This window comes from Salvelinus fontinalis, chromosome 9 (assembly GCF_029448725.1).
Source record: "Salvelinus fontinalis isolate EN_2023a chromosome 9, ASM2944872v1, whole genome shotgun sequence".
Taxonomy (NCBI): Eukaryota; Metazoa; Chordata; class Actinopteri; order Salmoniformes; family Salmonidae; genus Salvelinus; species Salvelinus fontinalis.
This window is the reverse complement of record NC_074673.1, coordinates 47,443,556-47,456,589: the sequence shown is the minus strand read 5'-3', so window position 1 is coordinate 47,456,589 and position 13,034 is coordinate 47,443,556.

Here is a 13,034-nt window from a genome sequence, read left to right as displayed (position 1 = left end):
CAGAGGAAACGTAAAACACCTGCCCCTGATTGAGAACCATTACATTTACATTTACATTTAAGTCATTTAGCAGACGCTCTTATCCAGAGCGACTTACAAATTGGTGCATTCACCTTATATCAAGTGGAACAGTCACTTTACAATAGTGCATCTAAATCTTTTAAGGGGGGGGGGGGGGGGTTAGAAGGATTACTTTATTACCTAGGTATTCCTTAAAGAGATGGGGTTTCAGGTGTCTCCGGAAGGTGGTGATTGACTCCGCTGACCTGGTTATCGGACTAACCGATAACCATATCAGGCTAGTTGAATGAACCCAACATAGAAACACATAACATAGAATGCCCACCCCAACTCACGCCCTGACCATACTAAACAAAGACAAAACAAAGGAAATAAGGTCAGGAACGTGACAGATATTCTATGATGGGCAGTGAAGGAACAGAACTCCAAGATAACGTTATATCAAAGCTTATTATTGAAATTTCAGTCATCTGAATAAGCATATTTCTATATGTTACTATCCAAACTTCAGATTAAACCTCATCTCCACATTCACACAACTCTCATATCACAGTCACACAATGCTATTCCTAAACATACCTAATCAATTAGGGTTTTTTTCAACAATATTTTAACCTGCAGGAATATTTTCTCATTTCTATCTCATGGTTAGTTCCTAGGATAATGCAACTCATACATTTACATCTTTCAATACTTCGAAAATGGGGTACAGATTTAAAACAATTACAGGTGCACCTTACTATCTAAAACTATATCATCAATGGTCTTAACTAGTTCACACAGATTCCGGATGTTCGAGCTAGGCGTCCCGCTAGCGGGATAAATAATCATAAAAATAAAAATAAATAATCATAAGAATTATGGATATTAAACATGTAGGTACATACAAATGTCTTATATCGGTCGAAAGCTTAAATTATTGTTAATCTAACTGCATTGTCTGTTTACAGTAGCCGTTACAGCGAAAGCATGCCATGCGATTGTTTGAGGACTGCGCCCCACATCAAAATATTTTCCCACCGGCACAGGTTTTTTTCCACCGGCACAGTACACACAGTACAGACAGAAGGCAAATCATTAGTGTACAGGCTGAACAGTATTGACCCTTGGGGCACACCCACATCATAGCTAAGAGTGGGCGACAGTGAGTTTTGACTATTACGCTGATGAGACAGCACCAACTTTTTAAAGGTTCTAGATTTGTGTGCCCAAAATTGATTTAGACTTGTATAAAATAGTTTATTTTGAGTAATCAGGTTGATTGTAGAGGTCTATACACTACATACAATTATAATAATTTTGATTAAGAATGCATTAAGATACTGATTAAGATACTCATTAAGATACTTGTATTATAATCGTGATAAGAAAGTTAATACTATAATTATAGGATAATTATACTGGATTTTAATAAACTCAGCAAAAAAATAAACTGTCAACTGCGTTTATTTTCAGCACACTTAACATGTGTAAATATTTATATGAACATAAGATTTATCAACTGAGACATAAACTGAACAAGTTCCACAGACATGTGCCTAAAAGAAATGGAATAATGTGTCCCTGAACAAAGGGGTGGTCAAAATCAAAAGTAACAGTCAGTATCTGGTGTGGCCACCAGCTGCATTAAGTTCTGCAGTGCATCTCCTCCTCATGGACTGCACCAGATTTTCCAGTTCTTGCTGTGAGATGTTACCCCACTCTTCCACCAAGGCACCTGCAAGTTCCCTGACATTTCTGGGGGGAATGGCCCTAGCCCTCACCCTCTGATCCAACAGGTCCCAGATGTGCTCAATGGGATTGAGATCCGGGATCTTTGCTGGCCATGGCAGAGCACTGACATTCCTGTCTTGCAGGAAATCACGCACAGAGCGAGCAGTATGGCTGGTGGCATTGTCATGCTGGAGGGTCATGTCAGGATGAGCCTGCAGGAAGGGTACCACATGAGGGAGGAGGATGTCTTCCCTGTAACGCACAGCATTGAGATTGCCTGCAATGACAACAAGCTCAGTCCGATAATGCTGTGACACACCGCCCCAGACCATGACAGACCCTCTACCTCGAAATCAATCCCGCTCCAGAGTACAGGCCTCGGTGTAACGCTCATTCTTTCGACGATAAATGCGAATTCGACTATCACCCCTGGTGAGACAAAACCACGACTCGTCAGTGAAGAGCACTTTTTGCCAGTCCTGTCTGGTCCAGCGACGGTGGGTTTGTGCCCATAGGCGACATTGTTGCCGGTGATGTCTGGTGAGGACCTGCCTTTCAACAGGCCTACAAGCCCTCAGTCCAGCCTCTCTCAGCCTATTGCGGACAGTCTGAGCACTGATGGAGGGATTGTGCATTCCTGGTGTAATTCGGGCAGTTGTTATTGCCATCCTGTACCTGTCCCGCAGGTGTGATGTTCGGATGTACCGATCCTGTGCAGGTGTTGTTACACGTGGTCTGCCACTGTGCGGATGATCAGCTGTCCGTCCTGTCTGCCTGTAGCGCTGTCTTAGGCATCTCATAGTACGGACATTGCAATTTATTGCCCTGGCCACATCTGCAGTCATTATGCCTTCTTGCAGCATGCCTAAGGCACGTTCACACAGATGAGCAGGGACCCTGGGCATCTTTTATTGGGTATTTTCCAGAACATGGGTGGCCATTATACATTTCGGGTAGCCAGCAAGAATAGTGCACTCTTTATGTGCTCTGGGTCATTGACACCATTAGACATGAACCTGTCTGGGGGGTGGACATGACTGTTTATTTCTGTTCCAATGCTATGCCCCAATATTTACTGTTGCTATGGTTATGCCTATTGGGAATTTTCCAGAACATGTGTTCTCTTTTCAGAGGAGTTAGCAGGATGACATGTCTGTTTATTTTTTAACTATTGCTATGGCTCTAATGTTTCCATGCCCTAATATGAAACCAAACTAAAATTAGTACAAGGCAAAAAGATAACGGGGGCTAAATGCCAGAAAGGATGAGTCATTAAGAGGAGTTTCTACGTGTGTGACGTAAGGAGAAAAAATGTATAAGAAGTGTGTGCCAAGGTTGGAAATGCAGCTGTTTTCATGAACCAGCTCGGCTTTTATTGTATTGTAATAAAAGTCTATTTGAACTCACAGGCTCCGTTATTTGAGAAATATTATTGACTAAATATTTCCACAACATAAATGGCGAGCTTGCCAGGAGAGGTGAAAAGGGACCAGAGACGGTGAAAATCTGCAACTAAGTACAGGGTTCTTGGACGAACTGCACAAAAATACAAGTGGCCACTTGAAATATGGTAAGCCGAGTACTTACCTATAGTAATAGAGTTTTTGTGTGGTCCGCTCTGGGAATCTGTCGCAGCGGTAGGTCACCGAGTAGGTCTCTCCAAATTTGACAAACCAAAGAAATATTGGGAGTTTTTGAGTTCAATGAAATGCATGCAAAATAATGGGATTAAAAGCTTTGAGGGTTGCAACAGTGAAAATATAGTATAGTAATTGGTGTGTGTGACCAATTGCAGAGGGAGAGCTGCGTGCTTCATCTGTCTTTTTTTGTTAGTTTTTTTTGTTGTTGAATTTTTTCCACCTTTTCTCCCCAATTTCGTGGTATCCAATTGTTAGTAGTTACTATCTTGTCTCATCGCTACAACTCCCGTACGGGCTCCGGAGAGACAATTGTCGAAAGCCATGCGTCCTCCGAAAAACACAACACAACCAAACCGCATTGCTTCTTAACACAGCCACTGTGAGCAATGCTTTTTTTCTTATGTCCCAAGCTGGTCCAGTTACAAAGCCAGGACAGGTCGTTGGACAAAAGGCAGGCAAACATCCTCCTCACTGAGTCTTTGATGGACTTGCCCCCTTTAGCAGCCAAAAACCTCACCTGTAAAATAAATTGTTCGTAGTTAGTGGTCTATAGAGCAGTAAACCCGGCCCGGGTGGTGCAGTGGTCTAGGGCACTGCATCGCAGTGCTAGCTGCGCCACCAGAGTCTCTGGGTTCGCGCCCAGGCTGGGCTGGGTTCGCGCCCAGGCTCTGTCGCAGCCGGCCGCAACCGGGAGGTCCGTGGGGCGACGCACAATTGGCATAGCGTCGTCCGGGTTAGGGAGGGTTTGGCCGGTAGGGATATCCTTGTCTCATATTTAAAAATGTATGCACTCTACTGTAAGTCGCTCTGGATAAGAGCGTCTGCTAAATGACTAAAAATTAAAAAATGTAAATGTAAACCATCAGAAACTATAGGTCTAAAGTCCCTCCAAAGAAAAGCAGTGGGGAGCTCTTCCGAGTCACAGACTTCATAAGCACCCAATTACTTAACATGTACAATACCCCAAGAGTCTGCACTTTATTTAATCCCATAGACAGAGCCCTAACGATGTCAAAAAGTGTCGCCGTCCAAAAACCTGTTAACCTGTTGAGGCTGGGGGCGCTGTTGTAACTATTTATGCTAATCGTGTAATTTTTGAAACGGCTTCCCACAAAATTCTTGATCGTACAATATGCATATTATTATTATTATTGGATAGAAAACAGTCTATAGTTTCTATAGGAGTTGAAATTTTGTCTCTAAGTGGAACAGAACCCATTCTACAGCAATTTCCCTGACATGGAGTCAGATTTCAGAAATGTTGGCCCCTGATCTGGAGTCAGTTAAAAGGCCACTGTTATTGCTATGAGTATACGGACACTGCTTACGTCTTCCCCTGGATGCCTTTACGTGATGACGATTTGAATGGGGTCGATTGCGCGTTCACAGGCACTATAAATTAAAAAACCCTGTAGCTAGCAAGTCTTTTCTTGGTGCGTCATGCGCGTGGAGGACACCGACCCGCACCTGTTCCAAGCATTAGTGTTGGGAGTAATCTTTCTCCGGTCATGTTAAGACTCGTTATAGGAGTTAAAAACATCATAAGGTAGTTAATTTAAAGCGTTTTATAGCAACTTATATCCGTTTAGTGCGATTTTGGGACATTTATTTCTGAAACGCTGTGAATAGCTGGGCACGCTTCCAGTTCATCCCGAACGCAGTTGGCATTTCCACATGGCAAGAGGACAGCTTTCCACCAAAAGACGATTAGACCCAAGAAAGGATCCTTTGCCCAAGATACTGATGGAAGAACAGCTCAAAGTAGGAACAATTTATTATGATAAATCGTGTTTCTGTCGAAAAATGTTAGTGGCTTAGGACGCCATGTTTTTTGACGTAGCTTCGCTTGGCGCAAACTGTATTGAAAAGTAAGGATAATTTAAAAAATGTAATTCCGCGATTGTATTAAGAATTAAATTGTCTATCAATCCCTGTCCACCCTATATTTTTTAGTCACGTTTATGAGTATTTATGTATAAGAGTAGATCACTGTCTAATATGGTGCACGGACATTTTCTCACCAGCTGGGCTACATTTCACATTGTCTAACCATGATTTTGGTGGCTAAATATGCACATTTTCGAACAAACTGTATATGCATGTTGTAATGTGATGTTACAGGGGTGTCATCTGAAGAATTCTGAGAAGGTTAGTGAAAAAAATAATATATTTTGGCGATGTTGACGTTATCGCTCACTTTGGCTAGAATCAATGCTGGGCTGCTATGTGCTATGTGCTATGCTAATATAACGATTTATTGTGTTTTCGCTGTAAGACACTTAGAAAATCTGAAATATTGTCTGTATTCACAGGATCTGTGTCTTTCGATTAGTGTATGCTGTGTATTTTTACGAAATGTTTGATGATTAGTAAGTAGGTAAACACGTTGCTCTATGTAGTTATTCTAGTCCATTTGTGACGGTGGGTGCAATTGTAACCTATGCCATCTACCTGAAATATGCACATTTTTCTAACAAAACCTATCCCATACCATAAATATGTTATCAGACTGTCATCTGATGAGTTTTTTTCTTGGTTAGGGGCTATAAATATCTTAGTTTAGCCGAATTGGTGATAGCTACTGGTGTTGGTGGACAAATAAAAGATGGTGGATTATGCTAATGTGTTTTTAGGTAATAGATTTACATCTTTACATATTGTGTCTTCCCTGTAAAACATTTTAAAAATCGGACATGTTGGCTGGATTCACAAGATCTGTGTCTTTCATTAGCTGTATTGGACTTTAATGTGTGAAAGTTAAATATTTAAAAAATATATTTTTTTTGAATTTCGCGGCTCTGCCTTTTCAGTGGGGGTGGGGGGGGGAGTACCGCTAGCGGCACCCTTATCCTAGACAGGTTAACTGTATGTAGTGTGATACCATGTTCTTGCAAATTACCAATTTCTTCTGAAGCTCCTCATTCCCAGCAAGCTGATGTTCAAGCTTCTCCAACATCAGCCTTTCATTTAGAATAAGCACAATGTCCTCTGGCAAAACTATGTTCCCATGAGACCAATTGGTCAGTTTCATTAAGAGGTTCCTGTTTACCGTGTTCTGGTATTGCAACTCTCTGACATCCTCTGCCAATTCCCTCAGGTGCTGAAGAATCAGTTGGTGGAAATCTTAAACTTCTTATGGCTGCAGGGGGCGTATTGAAAAACTGGAAAATAAGTGCACATTTTCAAACGGCCTCTTAATCAATTTTTGCTCTTACAATATGCATATATTTATTACTATTGGATAGAAAACAGTCTCTAGTTTCTAAAAACGTTTGAAATATTTCTCTAAGTGGAACAGAACTATTTCTACAGCCCATTTCCTATCCGGAATTGAGATTTCCAAATGCGAGGTCTCTCTTCAAGACCTTGTCTATAAAAGGGCATGTCACTTAGGACTGTAGAAACACGTCATACGCCTTCCTCTGGGTGTCATGCGGAAGTGAGAGCAGAAAGGACTTGAATATCTCGTCCAGGGACTGAACACAACATCTTGGAGTGAGACCTGCGCACTTTATTTTTTTTTCTGGGCACGAAGTAGAACCTGGACTCGGCTCCTGGACAACTCTCGTTAAAGGTGAATATGATCTCTGGCTTCGATATTATTTGATACATGTCACAATATCATCCTAAAGTAAGTTTTTTCAATATAGTTTAATTATATTATTGAAATTTATTCTGGACTTTAGACTTGATGCGACGCAAGAATTTTGTCAAGATTGAGAGGTTAGCGTCGCACTGCCAGTGTGCTTGCTAATTCAAGAGGGAAATCGTTCGTTCTGGATCGAAATAAAGACGTTTCTGAACAAAGGACCCCTTGGAGAACATTCTGATGGAAGATCAACAAAGATAAGGACCCAATTTGGGATGCTTTTTCATATATCTGTCGAACTGTGCTATGCTACTGTTTGACTAGAATCAATGCTGCCGTGTGCTAGCTAATGTAGTAAGCTAATATAACGATATATTGTGTTTTCGCTGTAAAACACTTCAAAAATCGGAAATATTGGCTCTATTCACACAATCTTTGTCTTTCATTAGCTATCCACCATATATTTTTCTGAAATGTTTTATGATGTATAATTAGTAGTTGACGTTGATGTCTGTATTTTCTCTGGCTACTCCCGTGCGATTTCAGACTGTAGCTATGATGGGAGCAGTAATGTAAAACTGATTTATAGCTAAAATATGCAAATTTTTTGAACAAAACATGGATTTATTGTGTAACATGTTATAGGACTGTCATCTGAGGTAGTTTTTTCTAGGTTATTTAGGTTGGTTCTAGGTTAGTTAGGTTGGCTTGTGCATGCTACTTGCATCCTACTTGTGCTGTGAAAAATGTCTGTCCTCTTTTTTATTTGGTGGTGAGCTAACATAAATATATGTGGTGTTTTCTCTGTAAAACATTTAAAAAATCGGACATGTTGGCTGGATTGACAAGATGTTTATCTTTCAAATGCTGTATTGGACTTGTTAATGTGTGAAAGTTAAATATTAAAAAAAAAAATAGATTTTGAATTTCGCGCCCTGCACTTGAAGTGGCTGTTGTCATATTGATCCCGACTGGGGGCTTGCAGCCCAAACAGGTTTTAGCATATGACAGTGGGCAAATTATGAACTTTGGAAACCTAGATAAAAGATAAAAGCTCTATGAAAATTTGATTCTGAGATATGGAATGCAAGGGCCAAATTTGCCATTGTACTGTTTAACATTCCACTTTATGTAATTATGGAGCCCCTCACACTACAACTAAGTAGCACATATTGCAGTTACCTTCAGACTGATAAGCAGCAGGGCCCAGTGATGAGGAGGATTGAGCTGTTTGAGATGAGAATTTATTAAATAACTACCTAAGAATGCAGCTAATAAGAATACTTCTTATTTTTAATTAAATGCATCTTTACAGAATTGCTGCTGGTAGTAGCCAGACTTAGCTTTTCTAATAGACTGTATGCATTAACAAGTGTACAGTGGAATACTTTAAATTACCATGTACTGCTGCCAGAAAATCTTCTGACGATGAGGCATGGGAACAGGGTCTTGATGATTCTGTTGCAAATTGAGCACAATACACAAATATAGAATTTCAGTTAAAGTAAGTAGCGCCCACATCTCAACTGGGGGAAAGTATCCAGATACAGTGACTTGGCTAGATATTCCCAAAGGGAAACCACTTTTGCAACAATGTTTCACTCAAACTGCAACTGGCCATATGTAGTAGCATTACTAGCGCTTAAATGGTGATTTGGAAGTTAGCTACTGCTGCAAGAATGCACATGCAATCTTACTCTGTCAACTGACATGTTTCACAAGTGAACACATGGAGTAAACAAGACAAGTTTGTTCATGGCTAGCTTGCGGTGAACTTTCCCAGTTGGACAACGTTTTGATTGCAAGGATTCACTTTCAACAACTTGCTAGCAAAGGTAATGAACACTTTCCATTTCATTTTCTGTCACATTTCACCATTGTATCTATATCCTACTTGTAAAATGTTTTGAATTAAATCTAACAAATGGTTTGTGTTGATAAACGTAGCATGAAAGCAATAATTATATTGAAACACACATGGTAACTTGCTGACAGAAGATGTGAGTGTGTGTTTCTTTTAAAAGATAAACATTGTAGAGCATCTCTCCCTTTACACCTCAGATAATGTGATGGGCAAAATCAGGTACCTTCAGACTGGTGAGCAGCTGGCCCCTGTGACGAAGAGGACTGAGGACCTGTTCAGATCAAAGTTAAAGCATAGTTATTTGTCCTATACATCTCAGTTCACAGCCAAACTATTTCAGCATTCCTTAAAAAAAACACATTGTAAAATGATTAGTTCCTAAGCATAATGTTATGTGATATACTTCATTAAATTCAGTACATAAGAGGCACTTACCCCCAGCAGAGAGTGACAACTTGAAGATACTGTTGCAAATTGTGCAAATGAAATGCAGGTTGTGAAAATTAGACGTACACTTGTATGAACAATACATTGCCAAGAAACGGAATCTTGCATACACTTTTTTTTGTGTGTGGAATCAACCCTTTTTTGGGCAAATTCGGGGGTCTTTGGCACTGGTGAGTGCTGGTTATGATCAGCGTCAGACTCCTCAGAGTCTGTCTGATCAAATTTAGGATTTCGCCTGGGAATGATAACAAGCATGACGTTTTCAGAGTAGTAGTGTAGTGTTTAGATTCCTTTTATTTCAAACACTAAATCTTACTTTCTCTTTCTTTGGTGACTCTGGCTATGTTTCCAGCCTTGAGCCTTATTCTGCCTGAACCAGGCACTCATGGGTTTTCTCATATGAATCTGAAAACATCACGAAACAGGAGCTTATCAGTTCATTTGTAAATGTCTGCAATGTTAGTATCTTATTTAGTATCTTACTATTCAGTTAAAGTACTCACCCTTTGTCTTCAGTAATGAAATTGAATACACCTCCCATGTATCAATGTCCGACCGTTCGTGTGACATCACTGCCTTAGGGCTAGGCGTCCTGCTGGCGGGACAACTTCCGGTGAAACTGGAGGGCACGCAATTCAAATAAATAATCATTAAAATTATGGATATTAAACATTTAGGAACATACAAATGTCTTATTTTGGTTAAACGCTTAAATTATTGTTAATCTAACTGCACTGTCCGATTTGTAATAGGCTTTACAACGAAAGCATGCCATGCGATTGTTTGAGGACGGCGCCACACATCAATATATTTTTTTACAGCACAGGTTTCATAAATTCACAAATAGCGATGAAATATTCACTTACTTTTCGAAAATATTCCTCTGATTTGTCATCCAAGGAGCCCCAGCTACAACATGTTGTGTTGTTTTGTTAGATAAAATCCTTCTTTATATCTCAAAAAGTCAGTTTAGTTGGCGCCATCGACTTGAGTTATCCACTCATTCAACATGCAGAGAAAGGAATCCAAAAAGCTCCCGCTAACCTTTGTTAAACAAGTCAAAATAGGTTTCTATTTAATCATCACGTACCCTAAAATGTAATTAAACTATAATATTTCATACGTAAAGAAGTATGTTCAATAGGAAAACGATATTAGCAGGTGCGCGTCCTCTTCGTCGCGCATGCACAGCCTGATTTCCCAGTCTGTATCCCAGTACTAAAACTCATAATTTTTCCTGGTTTGGGAAGAAACAAGCCTGAAACCTTGAACAAAGACTACTGACATCCAGTGGAAGCCATAGGAATTGCATACTGGGAGCTGGATTGCATTTTTTCCCTTTACGTTCTAATGGAAGAGCATGGGCTCTCAAAAAAAAATTATGGTTGGTTTTTCTTTGGATTTTCTCCTACCATATCTATTGTCTATAGTTTCCTACATTATTTTAACATTTCTACAAACTTCAGACTGTTGTCTTTCCAATGGTACCAATCATATGCATATCCTGGCTTCAGGGCCTGAGCAACAGGCAGTTTACTTTGGGCACATCAGTCAGGCAGAAATGGAGAGAAATAGACCCTAGCCTGAAGAATTAACCTCTCTTGGCTCTTGTATAGAGGCCAATAACATTTGTCCTTGGTGCATCAGGTTTTTAAGATGACAGCTAAACTGTCATCTTCGTTCAGGAAATGAACCACAGCAAATATGGTACTGTGAACAAAAAAGCTAATAAGGGCACTCAATTAGATTAGTTTACTCAAACATTTCACAATTGTAACATCTAATTAAGTTTAAGAAAATCTCATCTAGTTTAAGAAAATCCCTTCAAGTAAATAATACATTTTCTGTAATGTTTTTTTGCTGACAATTTACCTTGAAAAGAGATAAATTGTTTTAAATATTGCTGCATTGCATCCTACAAATGGAGCAATGGCATCCCAGTAGAACAAACTTCCGTAGCACATTTGTGGCTCAAGTGAAAAGAAGTTCATCCTTCAATCCAGAGACATGGAAAATATCAAGCAGTGATGATGGCAGGGGTTATGGGAAAAGGTCTGTCTTGTTCCTAAATGTTTTGTACGCAATCAAAGTTTTCCTCCACCAGCAGGTTTTTGCACTAGGACAACTTCCTTGTTCCTCAACTGGACACAGTTATTCCCAGTGGACATCTGCACAGAGAAGTGAGTGAACTGCATTTTTGTTATACTGCTCTTTCACTGTTAGAGCATTTGGGACTGGGCCATTGTCATGCTGATTTTGAAGTGTTTTCTCAGATTCTGACTGTGTTGCTCTCATGGACTCTCTAACAGCCTCCATATAACCTGCTCTAAAGGCTTGTTTTAAAAAAAATCATTATTTTTAACTGGCCAAGAAAATTATGGAAGGGCAAGCAAGAGATATTGTCAAGATCACCAAATGCTTGTGCTTCATGACTGAGATGGGTTTGGCAATGCATGTTATACGTTATGTTTTCCCTCACATACAGGCAGCTGCAGTGGTCCACAAACAAAACCAGGAGGTTTCCAGTATAGTCTGTGTGGTCTGCACACAAGGATACACTTAGGAAGATGGTCATGGGAACTGCAAGCAACATGAAGCTTTCATACATCACCCTTGGAAAATTCCTTTTTAAACAGTGTACAAGAGAAATGTACTAAAATCCGTTGCCTTCCAATGGTCAGACTCATTCAGTGATCTGGGTTTTCTGTTGATTTCTGGTGGAGTGTGAGGTCTTAGGTCAGTCAGCTGTGAAAATACATTTCTGACAACAGCTGGACCTAAACATGTTTTCAGAGCCCCCTTCTGCCATAGAGTTATCAGATTCTGTGTAACTCCCAAACATACCAGGTGCATGTAGTCAAGAGGAAACGGTGTCACCAAACCAATTGACAATGATCCTAAAAGGTGTTGTCCCAATGTAATGAGAGTCATCAGTCAAATCATAAAAAGTGTCGTGGTTGGACCTCAGATGAGCTGTTATTTCTGGGAAGGTAATACGATTCAGGTAGTAGGCTCCCTTTTGACAGCCATAGTAGTATGTACCTTTTGCATTTCTGACAAAGGCCCTTGCTGGTGTGCCACATGTAATGGCAGAGATTTGGACTTTAAGATTTCTGTCTCCAAAAAAAAGTTTCCAGCTGCTGCATTTCCTCAACAAAGTCATGCAAGAAATCAAGACTGGTTGGATTCTTCTCCCCAAAGCACATCCCAATAACAAATGGTGACTTATTTGTCTGGACCACGCCTTTGTAGATTTCTACTAGCCCTAAGATAGGCCAGAACTGAGCATTTGAGCTCTTGTATAGAGGAAGGCCATCAATATTGATTTGGAGGGATACAGACTCAGACAAGATGTAGTAAGGTGGGACAGGACACAATGTTTAATGTCAGTGTGTAAATAAGTTCCCCAAGAGGCTCCCTTAGTTTCCACCACTGGTTTTGTTTTCAACAAAGTCTGTGAATCTTTTGGTAGGCCTAATTCTTGGATTTTTGTGGATAGAATCTTGAGTAGTTCAGTTAATGACGAATGTGGAATTTGTATCCTAAGAGCCCAATCCGAAGGTAACTTTCTGACATCATCCTCCTCGTCTGTACATTCATCAATGCTTTCCTCTGTGCTCTCAGTGAAGCTGTCGTTAACCCCACCCTCACTACCACTTAGTGTGCAAACATCAGCTGACTCAAACCCACTATTTGACTCTTACGTTGGAAGAGCCACTTTCATAAAATTGCTTATGCCATAATAGTCGTGCCTCTCTTC